At 35.2% G+C, this 23,054-nt stretch overlaps 1 protein-coding gene across 8 annotated transcripts in view; it reads left to right on the top strand.

The window, feature by feature from the left end:
- Positions 1-238: 238 nt before the first annotated feature.
- The window catches only part of elmo1 (engulfment and cell motility 1 (ced-12 homolog, C. elegans)), a 178,399-nt gene continuing 155,583 nt past the window's right edge, over positions 239-23,054 (top strand). For 4 of the 8 annotated variants that reach the window (XM_073930735.1, XM_073930730.1, XM_068215107.2 and 1 more), the window contains exons 1-2: positions 239-329; positions 2,448-2,485. The gene's annotated coding sequence lies outside the window, so the exon portion shown is untranslated. The remainder of the gene's footprint in view (positions 330-2,447; positions 2,486-23,054) is intronic. The other 4 variants (XM_009294313.5, XM_009294310.5, XM_009294311.5 and 1 more) reach the window with 1 other exon arrangement.

Here is a 23,054-nt window from a genome sequence, read left to right as displayed (position 1 = left end):
TAATCCTATTTTCTTTATTTAAAAAAATATCGATTAATCTAATTGTCGTATATTTATGTCAATCACAATCTGGATGATTTATTTACCTTGAAAACCACATTGATGTGCTTTTATGAGTCTATTGAAAAAATCAGGATTTACGTTCCTGTGATTGGTGAACACAAGAAGCCGCTGCACCAATCAGCATCCTGGAGGAGGAGGAAAGAGGAAGTGAAAACAACATCAGCGCTATCTATCTAGTGCGCTAGAGAAAGGGAGGGAGCGCGCGACTGCAACAAACTCCCAAACATCAATCCCTGGAAGGAGGAAAAGTCGCCTCGCCGCTTCAGGTTTGTGCCTTTTATTTCGCGTCTGCCTTTCGCCTAATGATGGTGTGGTCACAAGCCACACACTTAGAGCTGTTTCGCTCCTGCTGGTTGAAGTTTTTTAAAGCGTTGTAGTGTGCAGTTGAAAGATAGTCATGAATAGACTCTCTATTGAGCGCGGACAGACCGATTGCAGCGGGCGGAGAGTTTGACAGAGATCGCTGCATGAATGACTGGCGTGTTTTTATTCCACACCCGATTACAAACTTACAGGAGGTCAAAATTCTGGCACAAACATCAGTAGTTTCATCGATGCTGTTATATTGTGAATGGTGCATTGGAGAGTTCAGCACAATGACTTCTCTATTGTCTTTTGTCAGTTGTCTTTTATGCAGTTTTGAGACTCATTTAGCTCGTAAGAAATATAATAATAGACAATCATTGTACAGTTTTGTATTTTTGGCTTTGTTTTGTACGCGACGTGTTTATGAAATGCGTTTATTTAAAGGGAAAGTTCATTCTGCTCTGTTTATATTATTTATTATGGGGTGTAATTTTCACTCTCGTGTCGTTTCAAGCTCATTGACCTTCATCATTTGAACGCAAAAGAGATATTTTAGTCATCGTGGTACTTCTTTGTAGACCCCCCCCCCCCCCCAATTGAGATAAAGTTGGTTTTATATTCAGACATTTGGGCTTTCTCCTTAATTGTATAATTTCAGAAAATTATTTGCAAATTCCCATTGATAAAACCAGATTAGCAACCAGCGACTATCAAAGTACAACATTGTTCACAGTCAAGTAAATAATGCTAATGTTGTTTTAAAGTCATATATACATGGGATTTCAGTCATTATTTTCAAAGTAGCTACCCTTGGAAACAATATAGGAAGCGTGTCACAAGTTGTCACTGAACGAATGTGCGAATATAAAACCAGCTTTACCTCAGTAACCCCTGTATTGATAATGTATAGTGTCTGAGGCTGTTATTAAATTGAGGTAAAGATGATTTTATATTCAGACATTCGGACATTCTCATTAATGATGCAAGTTCAGAAACGTATTCTTTGCAAATTCCTAATGAAACCACATTAGCAGCCAACAACTATCAAAGTACAACATTCACAGTCAAGTAAATAGTGCTGATGTTGTTTTAAAGTCATATTTACATGTGATTTCAGTCATTATAAACTAGCATTGGAAACAATATGAGGAGCTTGACACAAGTTGTGACTGAATGAATGTGCAAATATAAAATCTACTTTACCTCAGTAAAGTAAAAAAAATAGTGCTGATGTTGTTTTGAATTCATACTTCTATGTTATTTCACACTGAAAATTCAAAGTTCCGTGTTTAACAATGTAGGAGCATGTCATCACTGACTGAATGTGCAAATGTAACTCCACCAGTCCTACACTACCCAACCTGCTCTGAGCTGAGATCGAATCTACGACCTCCAAAACGGGAGTCAGTTGCTCTAACAAAACGTCTAAAGATATGGTCTCTAATGTCAGTCCCTATAATAAGCGTGAATACCTAATTTTGTGACTGAGGTAAAGTTGGTTTTATATTTGCAAATTCGTTCTTTTTAATGGTCTCTATATTGCTTATTACGCTAATTTAAACATTCGGTCTAAAATCGCATTTAACTATGACTTCAAAACAAGATTAGCACTGTTTAATTGACTGTGAACAGTCAAGTAACTGATAATATGATTTCCCTTTTTAGAATTTGCAAATAATACTTTTTTTAATTAATTTTATTAAAGAGAAAGTCTGAAAGTGCGAATATAAAACTAACTTTACCTCAATCATTTTGTGTACAAATCAACGTGAATCTCGACAGACAAACAATGAGAATTTTGGTTGAACTGTGCCTTTAAATGATGAGGTTAGAGTTGGTAACCGGTTAATTTTATTATTAATGGAGTATGTTATGCTAATTATGTTGTTTTTCTATTTGAAACTTATTAAAACCATGCTGGTATCTTGCTTAAAGAGGTAGTTCAGCCAAAAAATTTAAAATTGATGTTAATTTGCTCACCCTCTGGTCTGGACTTCTATAGTAAGAAAAACAAATACTATGGATGATTTGTTACAGGTTTCCAACATGCTTCAAATATCTTCTTTTGTGTTTAACAGGTGAAAGAAACTCTTAACTGGTTTGGAACAAATCAAGGGTGAGCAAACGATGACAGAAATGTCATTTTAGGCTGAACTTTCTTGTTAAGAGTAAAAAGTAGATGCAGGCAAGCAAAATTGATGGTACACAGATGCGGCAAGAAGGTTGCCGTCCAGAATGTTGTGATTGTTAACGTTATCAGGACCATTTGCAGAAGCTGTGGGTACAGTTAATTATGTTCAGTTGTCATTTTGCTTCAGCTCAGTAGATTGTTAGGAGTCATGCATACTCGTTTTGTTTTGTCTGTTAATGTTTATTTCACTCTCAAAGCAGCGGTAGCTACTCAAATCTTATTTAATGCTCTGCTGAATTAACAAAGTCTCCTACATCTTTTAGACATGAGGGTAAATTTACAGCCAATAATTTTATTTTTTTAGTTTGAGATTAGTGCTGAGAATCAATTGTTGATTGTATTTATTTCTTTAAAAAACACTCCGTGTTCTTGCTAAAGGCTGTCAAATGTAAATATATGAAAGACATTTCTGTATGGCTTGTTACGATGACTCATAAAAAATTGACAGTTGCAAAGAAAGCATGTCAAAAAATAGCAGATGACAGCAATACACAAACATGGGAAAAACAGATTAAAACAGTGAATCATTCAGCATAGCTATTTATATATTTCATAGTTGTTTTGCAGTTGTGTGTTATGGTCAAAGTACTTGGGGAAAGGTAGCATTTTATCACATTATAGACGTAAACGAATCATATATTGAACGTTCGTTGCTTCTGTAACTGTAAATATAATTTTTTTTTCTGCCAAAACTATGCCTATATTTAGCTCCTAGCAGATTAGTTTGTCATTTCATGCCCTTCTAGCGTAGGGATGCACTTCTGTAGATCCATTCCTAATGATATCAATACATGTTATTCCATTTGACTTATAGAATTACAAAGATTCCAGAATTGCTGAAATCATTGGCATGGCTAAATGATCTCTGTTTTTTTTTTTGTGGTAATTTATATATTTTTACAGATTTTTACCAGTTACTTGTTGTAACCACAAATGCAACTGTTACATGTGAGGAGAAATTGAAGATGGACCATTGAATGAACAGAAAAATAATGCACACCCAAGGTGGTGATGCAGCTTCAATGTGAAGCGAAATGTGCGCATTGTTTTCTAATATTAATTAAACGGACTGGAGTCAGTAATCCTGCTTATACCTGTCCTCAAACAGCTTTTGTATGTAGTATTAAGTTGCTTCTCAAATGGCACACTTATGCACTTATTTTCTCAACCGTGTAGTGCATAGAATAGTCAACATTTGAAGTGGGTCAATATCTTTCATCAAAGTTGTCCTAAAACTATTGAACAACAACCATTCTTGTTTTTAGACAATAAAAAAAAAAAAAAAAAAAAAAAAAAAAGCTTTGTTGATCTTGACTTTTTTTTTTTTTTTTTTTTTTTGAAAGCTTTGTTTTTTACTAAGGGAAATTCAACCTTTTCCCCAGACAACATTAATCGCTTGCCAGATTAGTGAAATAATTGCCCAAACTACATAGAAGTACCATCAGTTGGTGGAATAATCGCTTGCATTTGAGAATTTTGCTCTCAAAATACAAAATAAATAGGCCAACCTCATTGCCTGATAGCACCTCCCCTTCCTCTACATGAGCAAAACTGTGACTATTGAGTGCATGAAGTCAACATTCCACACTTCTGCTTCTTTATTTACTATTTATACTACAAATTAGCATAGGATAGTGCATAAGTACAGTATGCGATTTGAGATGCATCTCTAGTTTGCGCATCTCATCCAAACCTTTTTTTAATTCAATTCAATTTACCTTTATTTGTATAGTATAGTTTTCACTGTAGATTGTGTCTAAGCAGCTTCACATAAAAAATCATAGTAAATTGAAACGGTGTAGTTCAGTATTAAGTGTTTAAGTTCAGTTCACCTCAGTTCAGTGTGGTTTAATAATCACTACTGAGGGCCTAAACACTGAAGAGCAAATCCATCGATGCATAGCTCTACCGATCACAAACCATGCAAGCTACTGGTGAAAGCGGAGAGGGAAAAAAAACTTCACCAATTGGCGAAAGTGAAGAAAAAAAAATCTTGAGAGAAACCAGACTCAGTTGAGCAGGACCATTTCAATTTCTCCGCTGGCCAAAGGTCTTGTGCAGAGCTGCAGTTTCAGCGGCGGAGGCTGGAAGCTGGGCCTCAGCGAAGACTTGTCTGTCCCTGGAGCGTCACAGGAATCAGTCTCATGATTTAAATGTGTGTAATTGTTCAGGTTGAGGAATTTTCTAATACTGTGCAGCCCTAAAACAATTACAAAAATGAGTCCCTTTATTAATCAGGGCTTGCCACAGCGGAATGAACCGCCAACTTACCCGGCACATGTTTTACACAGCGGATGCCCTTCCAGCTGCAACCCATCACTGGGAGACCAATAAACTCTCATTCACACACACATACACTACAGACAATTTAGCCTACCCAATTCATCTATAGCGCATGTCTCTATACTGTAGGGGAAACTGGAGTCCATAGTAACTTTATTTAGCATAATTTCGACTACTTTCATGTAACTTCAGGCTAAGTTCAGCCAGGATAGCTTTAAAACCCCAGCTTAATCTTAACCTTATTTTACTTTTGTGCAATACCCCTCAAGTAAAACATCAATCCCAGCTCAACATTGCATGTGACCATTGTGAATTTGGATCGATTCTGAATTGATGTATCGTGCAGAGTCAAGTTGTAGGCTGTGAAATAACTGAAATCATTCAGTATACGGAACTATAATGTGTTCATGACCTGCCTGGCACTACTATAGCCATGCAGTTCCCATTGCCAATAATGAGCCAATCAGAAGCAAGCATTCAACAGCTTTTTGTTATAAACCCCATTTATAAATTGTGGTATATTGAAAGAACCTTTGTGTGTCAGAATTGAGGAAGAAGTGACATCTGCGAGTATTAGAGACTTCCGTGCCCTCTGGGAAGGAAATGGTTCCCCTCTTTTCATTCAAAAAAAAAAAAAAACTAAACAAAAAGCTATCATCTTTTTTTTCATGCATATATTTCCTTGACTTTGTAGTTGAGGGTATTTCTGCTGCATGCTGGTCTTGTGGAGTCCAGATGTGGATGCGTTTTGTTGCAGTGACAGTCTGTTTCTTTTATTCTCATCTCGTTGAGTCATTTTTGTGTCTTGAGGCAAGTATGAGCTCAGCGTCTTGACCCATTGCTCCTTATGATCACATGTATGCGCTGTTGGTTTTGAGATGTAAGGATGTCCAGTGCATTTTAGGGGCATGTGGAGTGTTTTCTAGGTCAGAAATCACTGAGTCACATCACAAGATTAATGGCAGATGCTTGTTTATGGTTGTAGACATGATGATCTGAGTTGGGTGTAGATGTAAAGTTATTTCTGCTGTAGAAAAGGTAAGAGAAATGATGAGATTGACTGACGTAGAAGAATGCGGGAATTGGATTTGAACCAGCAAAGCCTAACTTGAGCACCATGATGCAGTATATATCAGAGGCTGCAAAATGCTGTAATATGATTTTACAAAGTTGTAAAAAACCACAACAGCTACCGCAGTATTGTTTATACAAGATTCAGATAGCACATTTTATTAGATTTTTTTTTTGGTTATTTTATTATTATTATTATTATTATTGTTATTATTATTAATTATTTTATTTGTTTGTTATTTTGTTTTATTGTACTATTTTATTTATTATTATTATTATTATTATTATTTTAATAATAATGTGTTTGTTTGTTATTTATTTATTTGTTTTGTTTTAATTATTTTTATGATTGTTTTTAATTTTTTAGTTTTAATAAATTTTCATAATTGTTGTTTAAATTTTGTTTGTTTTTTGATTAATTGTTTTGTTTTTGTTAATTATTTTTCATAATTGTTTTTGTTTATTTTTTGTTATGTTTGTTTAGTTTTATTTAATATTTTTGTTTTAATAATTTTTTTTATAATTGTTTTTGTTATTTGTTTGTTTTTTTGTTTTATTTAATGTTTGGTTTATTTTTAAAATAATTGTTTTTTTGTTTTTTGTTTTTGTTATTTAATTTTTAAAGTATTTTTTAAATAAATGTTTTAGTTTTTTGTCTAATTATTTGTTTTGTTTTATTTAATATTTTTGTTTATTTATTTTTGTTAATTGTTTTTTATAATTGTTTTTGTTTTGTAGTATTTTTTTGTTTTAATATTTTTTTGTTTTGTTTAATTTTTGTTTTTTTTTAATCATTTGTTGTTTTTTGTTTTAGGTTTATGTAAAAATTAATTAATTTATTTTTTATTCGTGTTGCATTATTGTCTAGTGATTAAAATGACTAAACAGAGATAAAGAAAGAAATGACATGCATTTGGGTATACTATCTAGTTTATTGCTGCATCTAAAAAAGTACTTTTCTATCGTTTTGCTAAGTGTTTGTTTATGCAATTTTTGTTTGTTTGTTTCATTTTATTGAGCACCTGCTTAAAGATTTTTTAGAATGTGCACACTGATTTTTTTTTTGGCCTGTGCACTATTAAATAACAAAAAGTGTCATACCAAAGGTTTTAAATTGATTAAAAATACAGTGGATATATATTTTTTTCACCCGATATGTCCCGTGCATCTCATGTATCTTTGAAATGATCTGATTTGCAATAATTTTTCTAAATTAAAATGTCATTTGCTTTAGTAGTTTGTTAAATATAGGCAATGCATTTAGTCACTTTTTCTCTCTTTTAAAAATTTCATCATGCTAAACGTGGAGAGCATCTGCAGTCATGTGAGAAATGCTGCTTCTGCTTTGAGTCGAGGGGGTTTATCGCTGTGTCTGTGTGCAGTGCAGGCAGTAACGGAGATCAGATGAGTTTTTTAAGAGAGTCAGAAGTTTACGGAGTCACTGTGCGTGCAGCTCATTGAAATTCTGAACACGTGCCACATGTATATATAAATTACTTTCTGCAGTTTCTCAGTCTCTCACCTCTCGAGTGCAACCTTGCCAATTTATGATGAGCTCTTGACTGCAAGTGATTCTGTCTGTGTTTCATGCCCCCCCTCGTCTTATATCTTTCTCGCCACCCAGCCCCCTTATCTCACATCTAAACTCGGCTACTCATGGGGGGATTCTTAACTGTTCCTTGTCTGATGTGCTTGTCCCTGTTTTTTTCTTATCTTTCTTGTCAACAAAATTGTGGCTTTGTCTTATTTTTTGGTGCTTAACGTCTCTTCTTCCAGTGCATCTCTGGTATAGTCAGATAAATTGAGAAACTAGCACACTCACCCAACATTTATTTGAAAAAGACATTAATATTAGAGGTTTGTACACTAAAACCTATTAAAAACATTAATGGGAACTTAAAATGCTTTTGCTATTTTGCCAGATTGGAATCCGCAACCTTGTTATAAAAATGATGCACCATGTTTGATTAAATTTGGTGGATTTTATATGTTAAAAGTGAGTCAGGTTCAGGATTCTAAGAGTAGATTTACAAGACATAACTCACTGTACTTAAAAATTATAATGTTTCATTTGCTTTTCATTAATTATTTTTCTTCTGCTTAGTCCCATTATTCATCAGGGGTTGCCACAGTGGAATGAACTGCCAACTTATAGAGCATTTTTTTTTGCACAGCAGATGTAAATAAACTCACATGCACAGACATACACTATGGACAATTTGGCTAATTCAATTCACCCATACTGCATGTCTTTGGACTGTAGGGGAAACCAGAGAACCTGGAGGAAACCCATGGGAACAGATGGAGAACATGCAAACTCCACACAGAAATCCCAGCCAGAACTTGAACCAGTGGCCTTTTTGCTGTGAGGTGACAGTGCTAACCACTGAGCCACCTTGTGTCGCCCTTCATTTGCCTTATTTCATGGGAATTTCGAATAGCTGACAACGCTGTCAATGTTCCCACAGATCAGTGAAAGCTAATAAAACACTATTATGCATTCCAGGCCAGTAGTTGACGATCCCACTAAACACTACGCATATACAGCCCTGTAGTCTGCCAAAAAACACTAAATAAACGGTCTAGTTCATGTCTGTAGACTGAATGTGTAAAGTGCATGTGCATGATGTCAAAGCTATTACAAATTCACATTTTTATCCTTCTGATGGAAATGGTAAAGATGTCATTGCCATTTGAAGACAAAAAAAAAAAATGTATATACAAATTTTTATCCAGGTAATTGTCCTGCCTGCTAATACCCGTGCCTGGAAACCTTTTACTAGAATAGCCAAAGACATCATTGTGATCATTTATAAAATAAGACTGTACCAAATTTTGTCATGCAGTTTTTACATTTGAAGCTTCTGTTGAGATTATAGAATTAAGATTTGATTGACAGCCATCATGTTTTGTGAAGTTTTTACCCTAAAATATAATGTTTTATTGTAATGTGGTCTATAATAGTGCAAGTGTGTTGCTAGATCACCCCCGAAGATATGAACCTCACTGGCAAGCAGGAGGTTTCCAGTGAAAGTATTGTTTTTGAAAGGGACATCAAAAGTTCATTCATTCATTTTCTTGTCGGCTTAGTCCCTTTATTAATCCAGGGTCGCCACAGAGGAATAATCCGCCAACTTATCCAGCTTGTTTTTACGCAGCGGATGCCCTTCCAGCCGCAACCCATCTCTGGGAAACATGCACACACACACTCGTACACTATGGACAATTTAGCCTACCCAATTCACCTGTACAGCATGTCCTTGGACTGTGGGGGAAACCGGAGCACCCGGAGAAAACCCACGCGAACGCAGGGAGAACAAGCAAACTCCACACAGAAACGCTAACTGAGCCGAGGCTCGAACCAGCGAACTTCTTGCTGTAAGGCACTACCTACTGCTCCACTGCATCGCCCATGTCGAAAGTAAAGTTATGATTTTGTGAGCAAAAATTTGCTAGGTAGCTGAGCCACGCATATTTAAAATAACGAAAAAAGTAGTGTAAGATATGTGGTCACTTTGACTGTTAAGGCCATTAAAATAAAGGCTGATTTATATTCTGCATCAAGTGCACACGTATGCTCCGTCGTAGACCCCTTGACGTTGCTGATGCACACCTCTTAAAAAATGTAAATACACGCCGCAACAACACATAGCACAAACTCTGTGATTGGTCAGCTTGGTAAGCCCAATAGAGCAAGTGTTTACAAGTGTCGAGTCTGTAAAATAGCTCCAGATGGAAACTTTTGTTTTGTGTTTACTCTATGATTAAAGTTGTTGCACGTCCAACGGTTCACGCCTCTGAATGAGCGAGTTTTAGCTACTTGTAGTGTGCAGAAAAAAAAAAACAGCAAAGAAACTCAGCACAGAGGAATATGAAAACCTCACTGCCAGCTAGCATTTTGGAAGTTTTATTGCAGAGCAACACAAAAAGCACGCAGAAGTATATATGCACGACTATGCACAAGGCAGGCACTGTGGGTCACACCGATCACTCGACGCAGAAGTATAAACCAGCCTTAAGAAATACTCTTAGAACTCTATTGTGTTATGTAACTTTAATAAAATAACAATGGCATAAAAAATATAAAAACATTTAGGAAAAGTGTGGGTACTATAGTTATATGGGTGTTATTTAAACAAAAGTTATCAAATGACATTCTTAAAAAGATCTTATTCTTTGTAGCAGGATTACTTTTTCTGTTCTTTATTGCACCATCTGATGGGTATCAACTCTGTCCTCCCGGCATCGCCTTGAGAGATCAATTTCCTGCTTAAGTGGAAAATGTTGCAGTGCATGTAATTATTGCTTCTGGCATTACATTAATTACAGATGCAGACAGTTGAAATTGAAGGTGTTAAAGTCGCATAATAAGTGTAAAAATAATCAGCGACGCTATCCTACTATAGTTTTTTTTGGTGGGGTTGAAACTGTTCTGCTTGCTTCCTCGCTTTCAGATGATGAATATCAATGTGAGGGTAAAACCAGGTCATTAGAAAGCTTCACATTCTTCGGTAGTCTATTAAAATGGGTTCAGTCTCTTGTGTGTGTTTTACTTTTTGTCTGGATGTCCTCTGTGAGAGTTGGGCGTCTTTCCTCTTGTCTCTGCCAGCCATGATAGGCGGGTTTTGAAGCTTTTTCTCGCACCTGTGCTCTAGGGAAGCCAGTGATCCTGCGGCGTCTCTTCTATGTACCAACATTTGGTTGAACTGGCCCTGCTGGTACCGATTTGGCACAGTCCGTGTCTCTGAGCGCGGGCACAGATAGTCTTTGTTGAGCCTCAGGTCAATGCAGCTGCATGCTCGGGATCGCTCCAGCTGTGCCCTTGCAGTAAAACACACATGTGGCGGCTCTGTCTCTATCCCTCTGGCGGGCATATCAAACTGCATCCCGGTGGAGTTATCGTCACTTGGCTAAGTCTTACTCTATTAAAAGAGGAAGAGAGCAAATCTGGGATGCCAGTATTAACAGTGTTGGAGCGTGTAGAGATCAACACAAATCCAGCTTTGATCCTCTGCACGTGGGTCATGCGCTTTTAAAGTTGAGCACTAATGGCCTACATCTTGATCCACTTTGCCAGGACTTCATCTTGAGGAAAAATATCCCTAATTAATCTCTGATTTAGTGGATATAATACAAACTGTAGACCTACACTGTCATATATTAGGGATTAGTGTCAAAAGTATCATCTTCCGTACCAATCCGTAATTGTATGGAATGAAATGAATGAAAATTAAAATGAATGAAAATTAAAATGAATGAAAATTTTAAAAACTCGCTAAAGCTGCAGTCACACTGCACTTTCCCCCCCAAAGAGTTCCATTTAAACATGTGCGTATGCGACAGCCCGGAAACATAAGTTCGCTGCGATGCAAAATTCAGACCGTGTGAGACCAATCGAAGATCAAAACATGACCTCACTGTATAGAAATTTAAAAAATATGGACCAATCGCTCACTTTTTTTTAAATGTCTAATCGTCTTGTTTAATCTGCCCCTTTTCGCAGCGCTGAATGACTGAATTTTGCATGCTCAAACACTAGTATGACCACGGCATAACCTTTGAGCTTAAACACTGGCAATTGGCCATTGTGTTCACATACCTAACATACATGTCTGTGAATTGGCTGTGTAGGTCATCGGTTTACCACTCTTCGCCGCTGTTCACTAAGTGCAAATGCAATTATTTGGACACTAAAGCATTTCAGAGCTCCATCGATCAGTTGATCTGTCTGTTATTAGACATATGAGCAATCTGCTGATGGATTGACTGATCGACGCAGCTTTGAAACACCCCATTGTCAGCATATCTGTGTCTGCACTTGGTATACCTTTGTGAAGAGATGTACACTGATGATTTGGGCCAGACAGAATCTGAGGACATGTTTTGCTATTTCTATACAGATTGCATTGGGAGTTCAGCGGATTTATGCGGAATCATTTTGGGTGTATAGTAACTACAAACTTAAAGCATGAAATAAGATGAAACATATTTTTTAAAGATTTATTTTTCGCCTTTTTGCATTTATTAGATAGGACAGTGATTAGACAGGAAGCAAAGTTGGTAGAGAGAGAGGGGGGTGTTGGGAAATGTCCTCGAGCCGGGATTCGAACTCTGGATGCCCTGACATGCTGCTGCATCATATATCGCCGTGTTAATCACTAGGCTATTGCGCCGGCAAAATTATAACTTTTTAAACTTTTTTTTTTTTTTTTTAAGTATTACAATTTAATCCTAATTAGATCCTAATTATTATAAATCTCTCATATAATATATTTACTAAAAGGACAGAAAATATTACTTTACACACTGTATTGTAAATAAATAAAATGAACATTTACATATTAGTCAACAATTACTGGAATTTATTATTAAAACTGAATAAATATGTTTGTTTTTAATTGTATTTATATTATCGAAATGTTCTTGCTATGAAAATAGCCTTGATTGCTGGCATGGCATTAAATAAATACATTACTGTCTTCTGTTGAAGACAAAAGAAAATATTTTGAATTTAACTGGAACTCTGTTACCGTTGACTTCCATAGTATTTGTTTTTCCTGCTTTGGAGGTCAACGGTTACAGATTTTTAGCTCCAAAATGTTGTATTTTGTATTTAACAGAAGAAAGAAACTCACAAAGGTTTGAGGGTGAGTAAATTTAAGTTGAACTCTTCCTTTAATGTTTATCTTTTTAGTACAAAGTGACTACACCTGCTAAATTCATATGCAGGATATACAAGTAAAGTCAAAATTATCAGCCCTCTGGATTATTATTTTTTTGTTCTTTTTCAAATATTTTCCAAATAATATTTAACAATGAAATTTTCCACAGTATTTCCTATAATATTGTTTCTTCATGGAGAAAGTCGTATTTTTTTTTATTTAGGCTAGAATAAAAGCAGTTAATTATTATTTTTAAAAAAAAATTATTTCAAGGTTAAAACTATTAGCCCCTTATACAGTGTACAGTGTTTCCTCTAGGATTTTTTTCCACCTGTGGCGGCAGGCCTTTTTTATACAGATCCACCAACTGCCTCTGGCATTATTTAAATGACAAATATTGTGAGTGTAGTATAAGGTCGGGATTGCAATTATGTAATAGCCTACGAGCATGGAAATGTCTTTGCTTGTGCGCCGATTTCCTCCACATCATGCACCTGTCAGTCAGTCTGTCAGAACATAACCTTAAAGGTTAAACAAATGACGCACAGCCCTACTACGGTTACAGAAAAGTTTGCGCTGTTATAATTCACTTACCTTCTAATACGTTTTGGTGCGATTATCACCCGCTATTAAAAAAAAACAAACAAAACAAACAAAAAAAACAAACATGAGTCGGCAAGCTGTAATGTAGTCGGGATCAATTTTAGCGTGGGACCCCGCCATGGAAGATATATATATATATATATATATATATATATATATATATATATATATATATATATATATATATATATATATATATATATATATATATATATATATATATATAAATATATAAATACACTTTTTTGATTTATTTTTTTTTCTACAAAATAGGATTGCAGCTATTAACCGATTTTACTATTAACCACGCTTTTAATTCATCATGGTTAATTTTTTAAATAATTATTAATCGTAAAGGCTTCTCAGCACGCTTCTGCACAGAACAAAACTCCTGCAACAAAAAATTATGTTAAGTGTGAGCTAGTTTAAAGTTCCGAGCTTGTACTGTACACAATACGCATTGCACACTGGAATAACCCCTTCAGACCCTGTGTCCATTACAGTGGACATCACATGACATCCCATATTTCTGAAATTTGGAAAATAATTCAGGTCTGAAGGGGTTAAAAGCTGATTTAAACTATGGCTGAGGCTATTAAATAAGGGCTATTCACATATCCCGTCTTTTCCACGAGCAAGTTCTTTATTTCCAATGGAGGCATGTGGCTTGTGTGCGCATATTTGCAGCGACGTGAACACAAACAAATACTATGTTTTTTAATTTATTCTTATTGTTTTATTATTTCTTGTTTGTTTATTCATTGTTCTGACATTTTTTTAACTTTGTGTAAAATTATTACTTATATTTAAATACCAGAAACTTGTTTCACTTATTTTTAAGTCCGAAGAGAGAAATGGACTGTTTGTTTTTATTATTATTTTGTGCTGTTTCAGGCAGTATGTTTATTGCTGTAGTAAGCAGCAATAAATAACACTTTGAAATATAAGGAGTTTTCGTGAGATTTACTAAACTAGAAGTGTTTTAAAATTATCGAATGCATAATAATCGTGATAACTGCGAAAGCGTGATTACTTGCCTAATTACCCTAACTTGGTTACGTCTTTAAATATCACTTTAAGGTGAATATTAGTATCTAAAAAGTATCTAGTAAAATATCATTTACTGTCATCATGTCAAAGATAAAATAAATCTGTTATTAGAAATGAGTCATTAAAACTATTAGGATTAGAAATGTGTTAAACTTCTTTTTTGTTAAACGTAAATCGGGGAATAATATACAGGTGGGCTAATAATTCAGACTTCAACTGTATATACACGAGACAGAGGAAGTGAAAGTCTGGCTAGGATGTTAGTAGCATTGCACCATTGCGTCTCTTGTTTTCACAGGCTCTTGTTTTCTCTTAGTTTTCGAGGTCTAACTGCATCTCATGCCATTCAAAGGATGTTTGTTTGCATAAAGAGGAAAACACGGCTCCCCCATTTTGGCGTTCTTCCTGTTGATGATTGTCATTACGAGTAATTGCATCAAGCCCCAGTCGAGATGTTTTTGTTGGGTGTGTCTGTCAGAAATGCGCTATATGAGTCTGTCAGATAAACCGTATACGTTACGCTTTCATCCTTCACAAGGTTTCATTTAAAGACGGCTGATTCATCATAAAGATTTGCCTTTCGTGTGGCAATGGCCTGTGTTTTTGGTGACAGTGTCAGGGTTGAGTTTCAGAGACTGAATTTGTCATCAGTGTCTGGTTTTGACTAAAAGCTTTGTGGATGAAGATATAGGAGACTGTTGGATCTGGTATCAGGGATGATGAGAGGTTTTTACGGTGTGATTGTGAATGTGGAGCAGTAAACAGCGGGTGTCTCTGAGTAAACAAATGAAGCTGCTCTTTAGATTTTTAAGCAGTCTCTCTCTGCAAAAAATGACAAGTACTCTACAGTTTAGGCATAGTCAGATTGGCTGAGGTAAAATGCTTCACTGATTGATAGAAAAACCTTTTATTGATGCACTTTCTGGATTTTCAGTTACTTTGTGGGATGTTTTTAATATAATTGTTAAAATTAAAACTACAAATCACTGTTTGTTTATTTAAGTGTAATTCGTTGAAATAATGCTATTTATCTGCAGGCTTAGTTCTTAGCACATGTTGAGCATTAATCACAACATCATTGCCGACAGACCTATTGTCTTTAATTCAATTAATTAGAATTTATTTTGTTTTATTTTATTTAAATGTATAAAAAATTATTAATGTTTTAGCTATTCATGGGGTCAATGTTACTATTTTATTGTTAATTTTTACTTTTAATTATTTATTTATCTGTTCATATATATAAATATATTTTTATTTTTTTATTTTTTTTTGTTTGTTTATTTGTTCAATTGTTTTGTTGATTTATTATTTAATTTATTTTTATTTTTTTAATAAATTTATTTATTCATTCATTTATTTTATTTGTTTCTTTTTTCATTCATTCATTATTATTTTATTTATTGATTCATTTATTTATTCGTTCGTTTATTAATTCTATTTAATTAGATTTATTTATCCATTTATTCATTCATTTATTTGATTTATTAATTTTTATTTATTTATTCATTCATTATTTTATTCATTTGTTTATTCATTTATTTATTACTTCTATTTTATTTTATTCTTTCATTTTTATTTATTTATTCATTTAATTTTTTCATTCATATATTATTTTATTTATTTTTTCATTCATTGATTGATTTATTTAATCTTTTTATTACTTCTATTTTGTATATTCATTCATTCATTCAATATTTTTTATTTATTCATTCATCTATTTTATTTATGTATGTTCATTTATTTTATTTATTCATTATTTATTGCATTAATTTTATCATTCATTCATCTATTTTATTTTATTTATTTATTCATTCCTTCATTATATTTGTTTATTTATTCATTTCATTATATTTATTTATTTATTATTTTATTTATTCATTCATTCATTGATTTTATTGTATTTTTGACAGAAGTAGACCTCATCAGTATTGATTGCATTTTCATTAATTCACTGGACCATCATCAACAACTAGACGCTTGACATCTGAAGCTTGCATTTTAACAAGTATAACTAACCCTCTGATCATTTTCACCGAACAAAATCTTAAAAAAAGCATCTAAATTCACCATCATATGTTTCCCGCATCTTCCTCAGTATGAAAGTGTCCAGGCTGTTTGGGTAACCTGCATGCATCTGTGAATCTGCTGGTGGTGGTCTAATGTCGCCCGTATGCATGAATAAAACTACGAACGCCCCTTTAATGCTTCACAGCACAGTTTTGTGGATTGTAGGATGTCTAGAGTTTCAGTTGAGTGATAAACATGACTGTTGTCTGAATGCATTGGAGCTTGTGATGAAGCGCACTCGGTTGTGAGTCTGAATTTGCAGTCGTACTGATGAAAATCTAGGGCTTGTGAAGGAAGATCTGCATTGAAGCTGCCCGTATGAACCCTATGCAGGGCCTAAGGCTCTGTTTACACTAGTGTAGTTTCATTTAAAGGGGTCATATGATGCTATTTCATGTTTTCTTTTGTTTTTAGAATGTTACTACAACAACTACAAGCTATTTGTGCATATATGAAGTCTCAAAGACTAAAGTCTAAAACCCACGTTTCCCTAAAACGCCTCGTTCAAACTCCCCCCAATTTATATGCAAATACAGGGGGTTCATCATATGTTCTTGCTTTGGTGTTGTTTGCGCCCCCAGCGATTTCATTCAGATGCTGGATGTTTGGTGTGAAAGAAAAATGACTTTTCAAAACTTGACCAATTTGTTACCTGTTTTTCAAGTCAAGCTGGCGATCAATTAGGTCAGTTGATGAGGTGGTAGAAGTGTAACATTTCTGTTTAAAGCTTTAGGTATTCAGCCAATCACAACGCACCAGGGGTCCGATGTACGAAGACTTGCGTTGAATTCATACTAAAACATTGCGTACACAAAGCTGTAATTGTGCGTATGCAGTCAAAAATTCATATGTATGAAATGCTGTGTACGCGGAATCCCACACATATTCTCTTTGTACATCCGACTTAACGTGAAACTGAGTGCACGAGCGCAAAACCCCTCCCTGCCTCCTCCCCCTAATAAATATGGTAATTACTCTACTATCGGAGGTAGAGGCTGTTTCTCAATATGCGTTCTTCAGCGGTCTTGCGTCCTCGTGTTCTCGTGCAACATCATCATCAGCTGCCTAAGTTCAGTTCCAAAACTCAAGACCGCAAGTACGGAGGACGCGTGAAACTTCCTGGATGTAATCTTGATATCGAGGATGCACTGATGCAGACTTGAGCACCGAACTCGCTCTGGAAGTCCCAGAAGTCATTGCGGCTGGAGGTGGAAAGCGCAGCATTTTATTTAGATTTATTATTAAAGTTCAGAGATATCACTTATATACCTCAGGAGTTTCCCTAAATGAAACGGTGAAAGTAAACATTAACATGAATATCTTAATAAAGGAATAAACACATTAAGGGTGTTTGTTTGCTAAAAATCGTATTAAAATTTGTTTTATTTATATTGTGCAGAGTATATTTGTAATGTTTTTATGCAAAGTATATATTTTGAAGAGGGGGAAAACAATAAATCGTTCTATGAGTGCTGTAATATTTAAATAATTTCCATTTAAAACGCGTGAAGGTCACGTGACCATCAGGAAGAATGCAGCATCCCATTTCTCAAGGGACGCGTTCTCTGCCCTCGCGGTCTCCTGAGTTCAGTCTTCCGAGGACACCTGGCAAGACCGGTCTCCACAAGAACGCAAGTCCGTTTTCTGCGTTCTTGGAATTGAGAAACAGCTCGACCGTAGTGATGAGAAGTTCGGATTATTTTACTGACTTGGATCTTTGAGTGTCATTCATCTAGATGAACGAATCTCAAGTAATTTCGTTCATTTGGTTCAATTTGCCAAAATATTATTAAAATGTTACGAATTGCTTCCACACATCTATACATCTACAACTAGCCCAAAAGGTTGATCACACAACAAATAAGTCATAAATACAATATTATTAGGAGAAAGTAATAATTCCATGCTTACTTTCTCTTTTCTCTATGAACGTATTTTTATGTCCTCAAATGTCAGTTGTTCGTTCACGTTACACCGAGAGTCACATATAATCTTAACCAATCTACACAGTCTGAGTCAATAGGAGCCATGATGATTAGTTCACCTTTCAAATCTTTTGGCTCTTGAGTCGTTCGTTCATCACGTGACAGAATGACTCAAACCCGAGGACTCGAGAAATGAACAGTTCAATTCTTTTTCCAGCTGTAAACGCATATGATTGGCCAGTGAGGAACAAATTGCTCAGGCCCGATAGAGGACTCGAGAGATGAACGGATCAATTCTTTTTCTGGCTTCTGCCTTTCCGCGATGAACGACTCAAAAGGCTTGAAATGAATGATACCACCTGCACAAATGCGCGCACGTGCGGATGAACGAATCACTCCCTAGGAGGACTCGTAGTTCCTGAGTCATATTGGAGATTTGTTCAAAATGAACGAATCATTCATGAACGACACATCACTAGTAGACCGGAGTAAAGCGGTGTTATTTGCAAGTTTGTCCTCCGGATTTAAGTTAATAACAAAAGAAAAAAATTAGAGTGGGAGAGTTTAGCTGACGCGGTTAACGCAGTTGGGTCTAAACATCGCACTGTGAGTGAATTAAAAAAGAAATGGTCCGATGTAAAAAGGTGTTACATTTTGTAGTGTCTATTTAGGCTAAGTGCAAATAGCACCACTTGTTGGAATGAGCTAGTTGAGGGATTCCCACCCATCACTTTTTGATTGACAGAGACAACATAACTAAAGAGAGCGGCAAACAGCAGCATGAGTGGCATAGCTCGTAACGCGCGTGGCAACATGTTTTGACACGTTCGATCATGAACCCGGTTCGAACCCAGCGTCTGAACTCATTCTTCTTCTTTCCCCCACTACATATCAGATTTTGCCTACTCTTCATCACGAGGAAGACAAGTAGGAATCATTAATAAGTGTGTGTATTATGTTAAGCGCATTTGACACTTGATTTTGACGCATTTGATCACATATTATTTGCACATTTATTTAATAGAAATGTTTCCGATTCACATATGCAAACTCATCTTCAGATGGTACGGTTATAGCAATGTGTGTGTGCAGTCAATCGCTCTGATTAGATTGGGAAAACTGGCGATCTCTGCAAATTGCGCTTTAATGTTTGGCTGGTCAACTGCATTGTATGGAAACCTTATAAACCTGCTAGACATGCAGATGATCCCGTCCCATACAGCTGGCATTGCACAGCTCAACGATACTTTGTATCATTGTGTAATGCTGTGTTAAAATAAAAATGCAGTAGCGTAAACACAACCTAAATCAAGCCGCTCAGTGAATCAGGCAGGCCATGTGAAGTAGATGAAAGAGGTGCAGGAATTTCTCCTCTGAAAACGCACTTGACCTGTGCTACTGTTCAGCCAGGAATGTTCTGCAGGGGTTTTTCTTTTTAACTGCTGTTTCTCTTTTTCGCCTTTCACTCTTCTCTGTCTGTCCATTTGTTTCTCTTTCTGTCAGGCGTCTCTGAACTCTGGCAGGCGGTGTGTGTGTGTGTCTGCTGACCACCTGCTGTAGACACCATCACACAGTCTGAGCTCCTACAGGCCTGCTACTGCTGTGTGTGTTGCAGAAATCTAACTCTGCTCTTTTGATTTAATTAATTTAATTTTGAACAATTTATAAACAATTAAATTAAAACTATTTTCATTGTAAATTAAATAAATTTCTTTTTTTTTAACTAAACTGTAATACCTTTTTTTAATTGAATTTAGGCCGTTCGAAAGGTTTTTAGGAAATAAAAGATTTATTTTATTGATTTCAGGCAGTGCTTAATTTTTTTTAATTAATTAATTGAATTTTTGGTGTTTTTTTACTGTTGCCTTTTACAGTGTCATTAATTTGATTATTATTTTTTTTGACAGCAGTTGTTTATTACTATTGGCATTTAATCACAAGGTCATTGATTATGCAAATTATAATTTTTTATTTACTTGATAAGTTGCCAGAGGTTGATCTCACATTCCAGTATTATTATAATTTACTTAATAATAATTGATTATTTTTGTTGATGCATTTATTTATTTATTTATTTGTTTATTTATTTATTTGTTTATTAATGTAATGTATTTTGTTTAATTTTTTATTTCGATTTAATATTCAAATTTTTGTATTTGATTAAATTAAATTTAGATTTAAATATTTGATTTTACTTTTTAAATTAAATAAAATTTGATTAATTTCATTCAATCATTTTCTTTTTGGCTTAGTCCCTTTATTAATTAGGGGTTGCCCTGCAGAATGAACCGCCAACTATACCAGAATGTGTTTCATGCATCAGATGCCCTTCAAGCTGCAACCCAGTATTGGGAAACACCTATACATTCTCATTCCCACACATTCATACATTAATTCATTTTCTTTTAGGCTTAGGGATCGCCACAGCTGAAGGAACCGCCAACTTATCTGGCACATGTTCTACGCAACGAATGCCTTTCCAGCTGTAACCCATCACTGGGAAACACCCATTCATTCTCATTCACACACTATTCATTTATTCATTAATTTTCTTTTTAGCTTAGTCCTTTTATTAATCAGGGGTCGCCACAGCGGAATGAACCGGCAATTTATCCGGCACATGTTCTACGCAGCGGATTCTCTTCCGGCTGCACCCCATTACTGGAAAACACCCATACATTCTCATTCACTATAGACAATTTAGCCAATTCAATTCACCCATATACATGTCTTTGGACTTGTGGGGGAAACCGGAGCGCCTGGAGGAAACCCGCGCGAACACAAGGAGAACATGCAAACTCCACACAAAAACGCCAACTGACTCAGCCGAGGCTCAAACCAGCGACCTTCTAGCTGTAAGGCAACATCACTACCCACTGTGCCACTGCGGCACCTTATTTTAATTTATTTAATTTTATTTCTTTGATATGAGGTATATCTGGCAAGATTGCTTTTCCGTAATTCTCAGCTTTAAACCAAGCTACATGTGTATAACAGAAGTAGAGCCCAACGTGAGTGCTTCTAAATTAAACTAGCTTCATGTGAAAGCCTCTGTTTTTCGAAAAAGAAAAGCCTCCTCATCTGTGCTCCGTATAGAGGAAACTTGAACACAGAGTCAGGTGAGGCGTTTCCTGTGCACATCTATTTCCTGCTCTAACGGACAAACAGTGTTTTTTTTCACAGTTGAGTGTTTTATGCTTCCTGCTTGATGTCTGATTACATCATAATGACATTCAAGAGGGTTTTAATTGCTCTCTCTATGGCCAGAGCAGGACGCTGTTTAGCGCTGATGTCATGCATTTAAGATACACTATTGTGTAATAAGAGTATTTTTGAGAACAGTGGCAGACAGAGGAAGGTCATTTTGCGACACCACATTTCACTTTCAAGATGAAAGTGTCAGGATGTGTCACAATAACAGCATTTTCTGTTGGATTGGTTGGTAAATTAAAAATGCAGGAATTTAATTCATACAGTGTATTAAAAGAGCTTTCAGATTTAGCATCGATTAATTTTGTTGTTGACGTTTTCATGTTGAACACTGTATGAATTTTTAAGTTGACCCTATATTCTTTTATATTTAACATCATGGTTATGTATTATTATAGTAATTATGAACTTTAATAGTGTTTTGCTGTTCTATTAGCCTTCCAAAACTATTTAATCATGCTTTTGAGTTTTAATTTTTAAAATTTGTTTATATATTTTTGCGTAAAAATTTAATCAATAAAATTTGCATTACCTACCTATTAACTAATCATAGGCCATCAATTGGTTACAGTGTTTAGTAATTTATAATTTTAATTATGGTAAAGAAAGATGTTAGCTCATAATTTGAATATTTTTAATTGTTGTTAAACTACAACAAATTAACAACAAAGATAACAAATTAAACAATATTGTAAAGAATTATATTTTTTGTTTGTTTCTATTTTAGTTGTAATAATTTTAGAACTTTTTATTTAAACCTTATGTATTTCAGTCATTTGCAAAGGAAGCATTTTTTTATTATTCATCTGAAGTAATTTATCTAATATTTAACATTTTTTGTGACTAACAGTTTTTTTTATTTTATTTTAGCTTCATTAAAATTACATAAAACTATAATAAGATGAGAACTTGTTTTTTCGGGACGTAGAAAACCTTTGCTTTTTTACATTTATTTATTCAGTTTAACAGTTATCATTACCGCAAATTTCTAATCAGCCAATCATATGGCAGCAATTCAATGCATTTAGGCATGTAGACATGGTCAAGACGATCTGCTGCAGTTCAAACTGAGCATCAGAATGGGGAAGAAAGGGGATTTACAGTAAGTGACTTTGAACATGACATGGCTATTAGTGCCAGACAGGCTGGTCTGAGTATTTCAGAAACTATTGAACAACTGGGATTTTCACGCACAACCATCTCTAGGATTTACAGAGTATGGTCTGAAAAAAAGAAAATTTTCACATCAAACAACCCGTCAAACCTTGAGGCAGATGGGCTACAGCAGCAGAAGACAACAGAAGATTGGAAAAATGTAATGGTCTGAGTCTTGTTTTCTGCTGTGACATTTAGATGGTAGCGTCAGAATTTGGCGTCAACACCATGAAAGCATGGATCCATCCTGCCTTGTATTAATGGTTCAGGCTGCTGGTGGTTGTGGTGGTGTAATGGTGTGGGGGATATTTTCCTGGCACACTTTGGGCCCATTAGTTAGAATTGAGCATCGTGTCAACGCCACAGCCTACCTGAGTATTGTTGCTGACCATGTCCATCCCTTTATGACCACCGTGTACCCATCTTCTGATGGCTACTTCCAACAGGATAACGCACCATGTCATA

The sequence above is a fragment of the Danio rerio genome, chromosome 19, assembly GCF_049306965.1.
Source record: "Danio rerio strain Tuebingen ecotype United States chromosome 19, GRCz12tu, whole genome shotgun sequence".
NCBI lineage: Eukaryota > Metazoa > Chordata > Actinopteri > Cypriniformes > Danionidae > Danio > Danio rerio.
The sequence above is the reverse complement of the archived record's forward strand: the minus strand, read 5'-3'. Positions and strand labels throughout refer to the sequence as shown.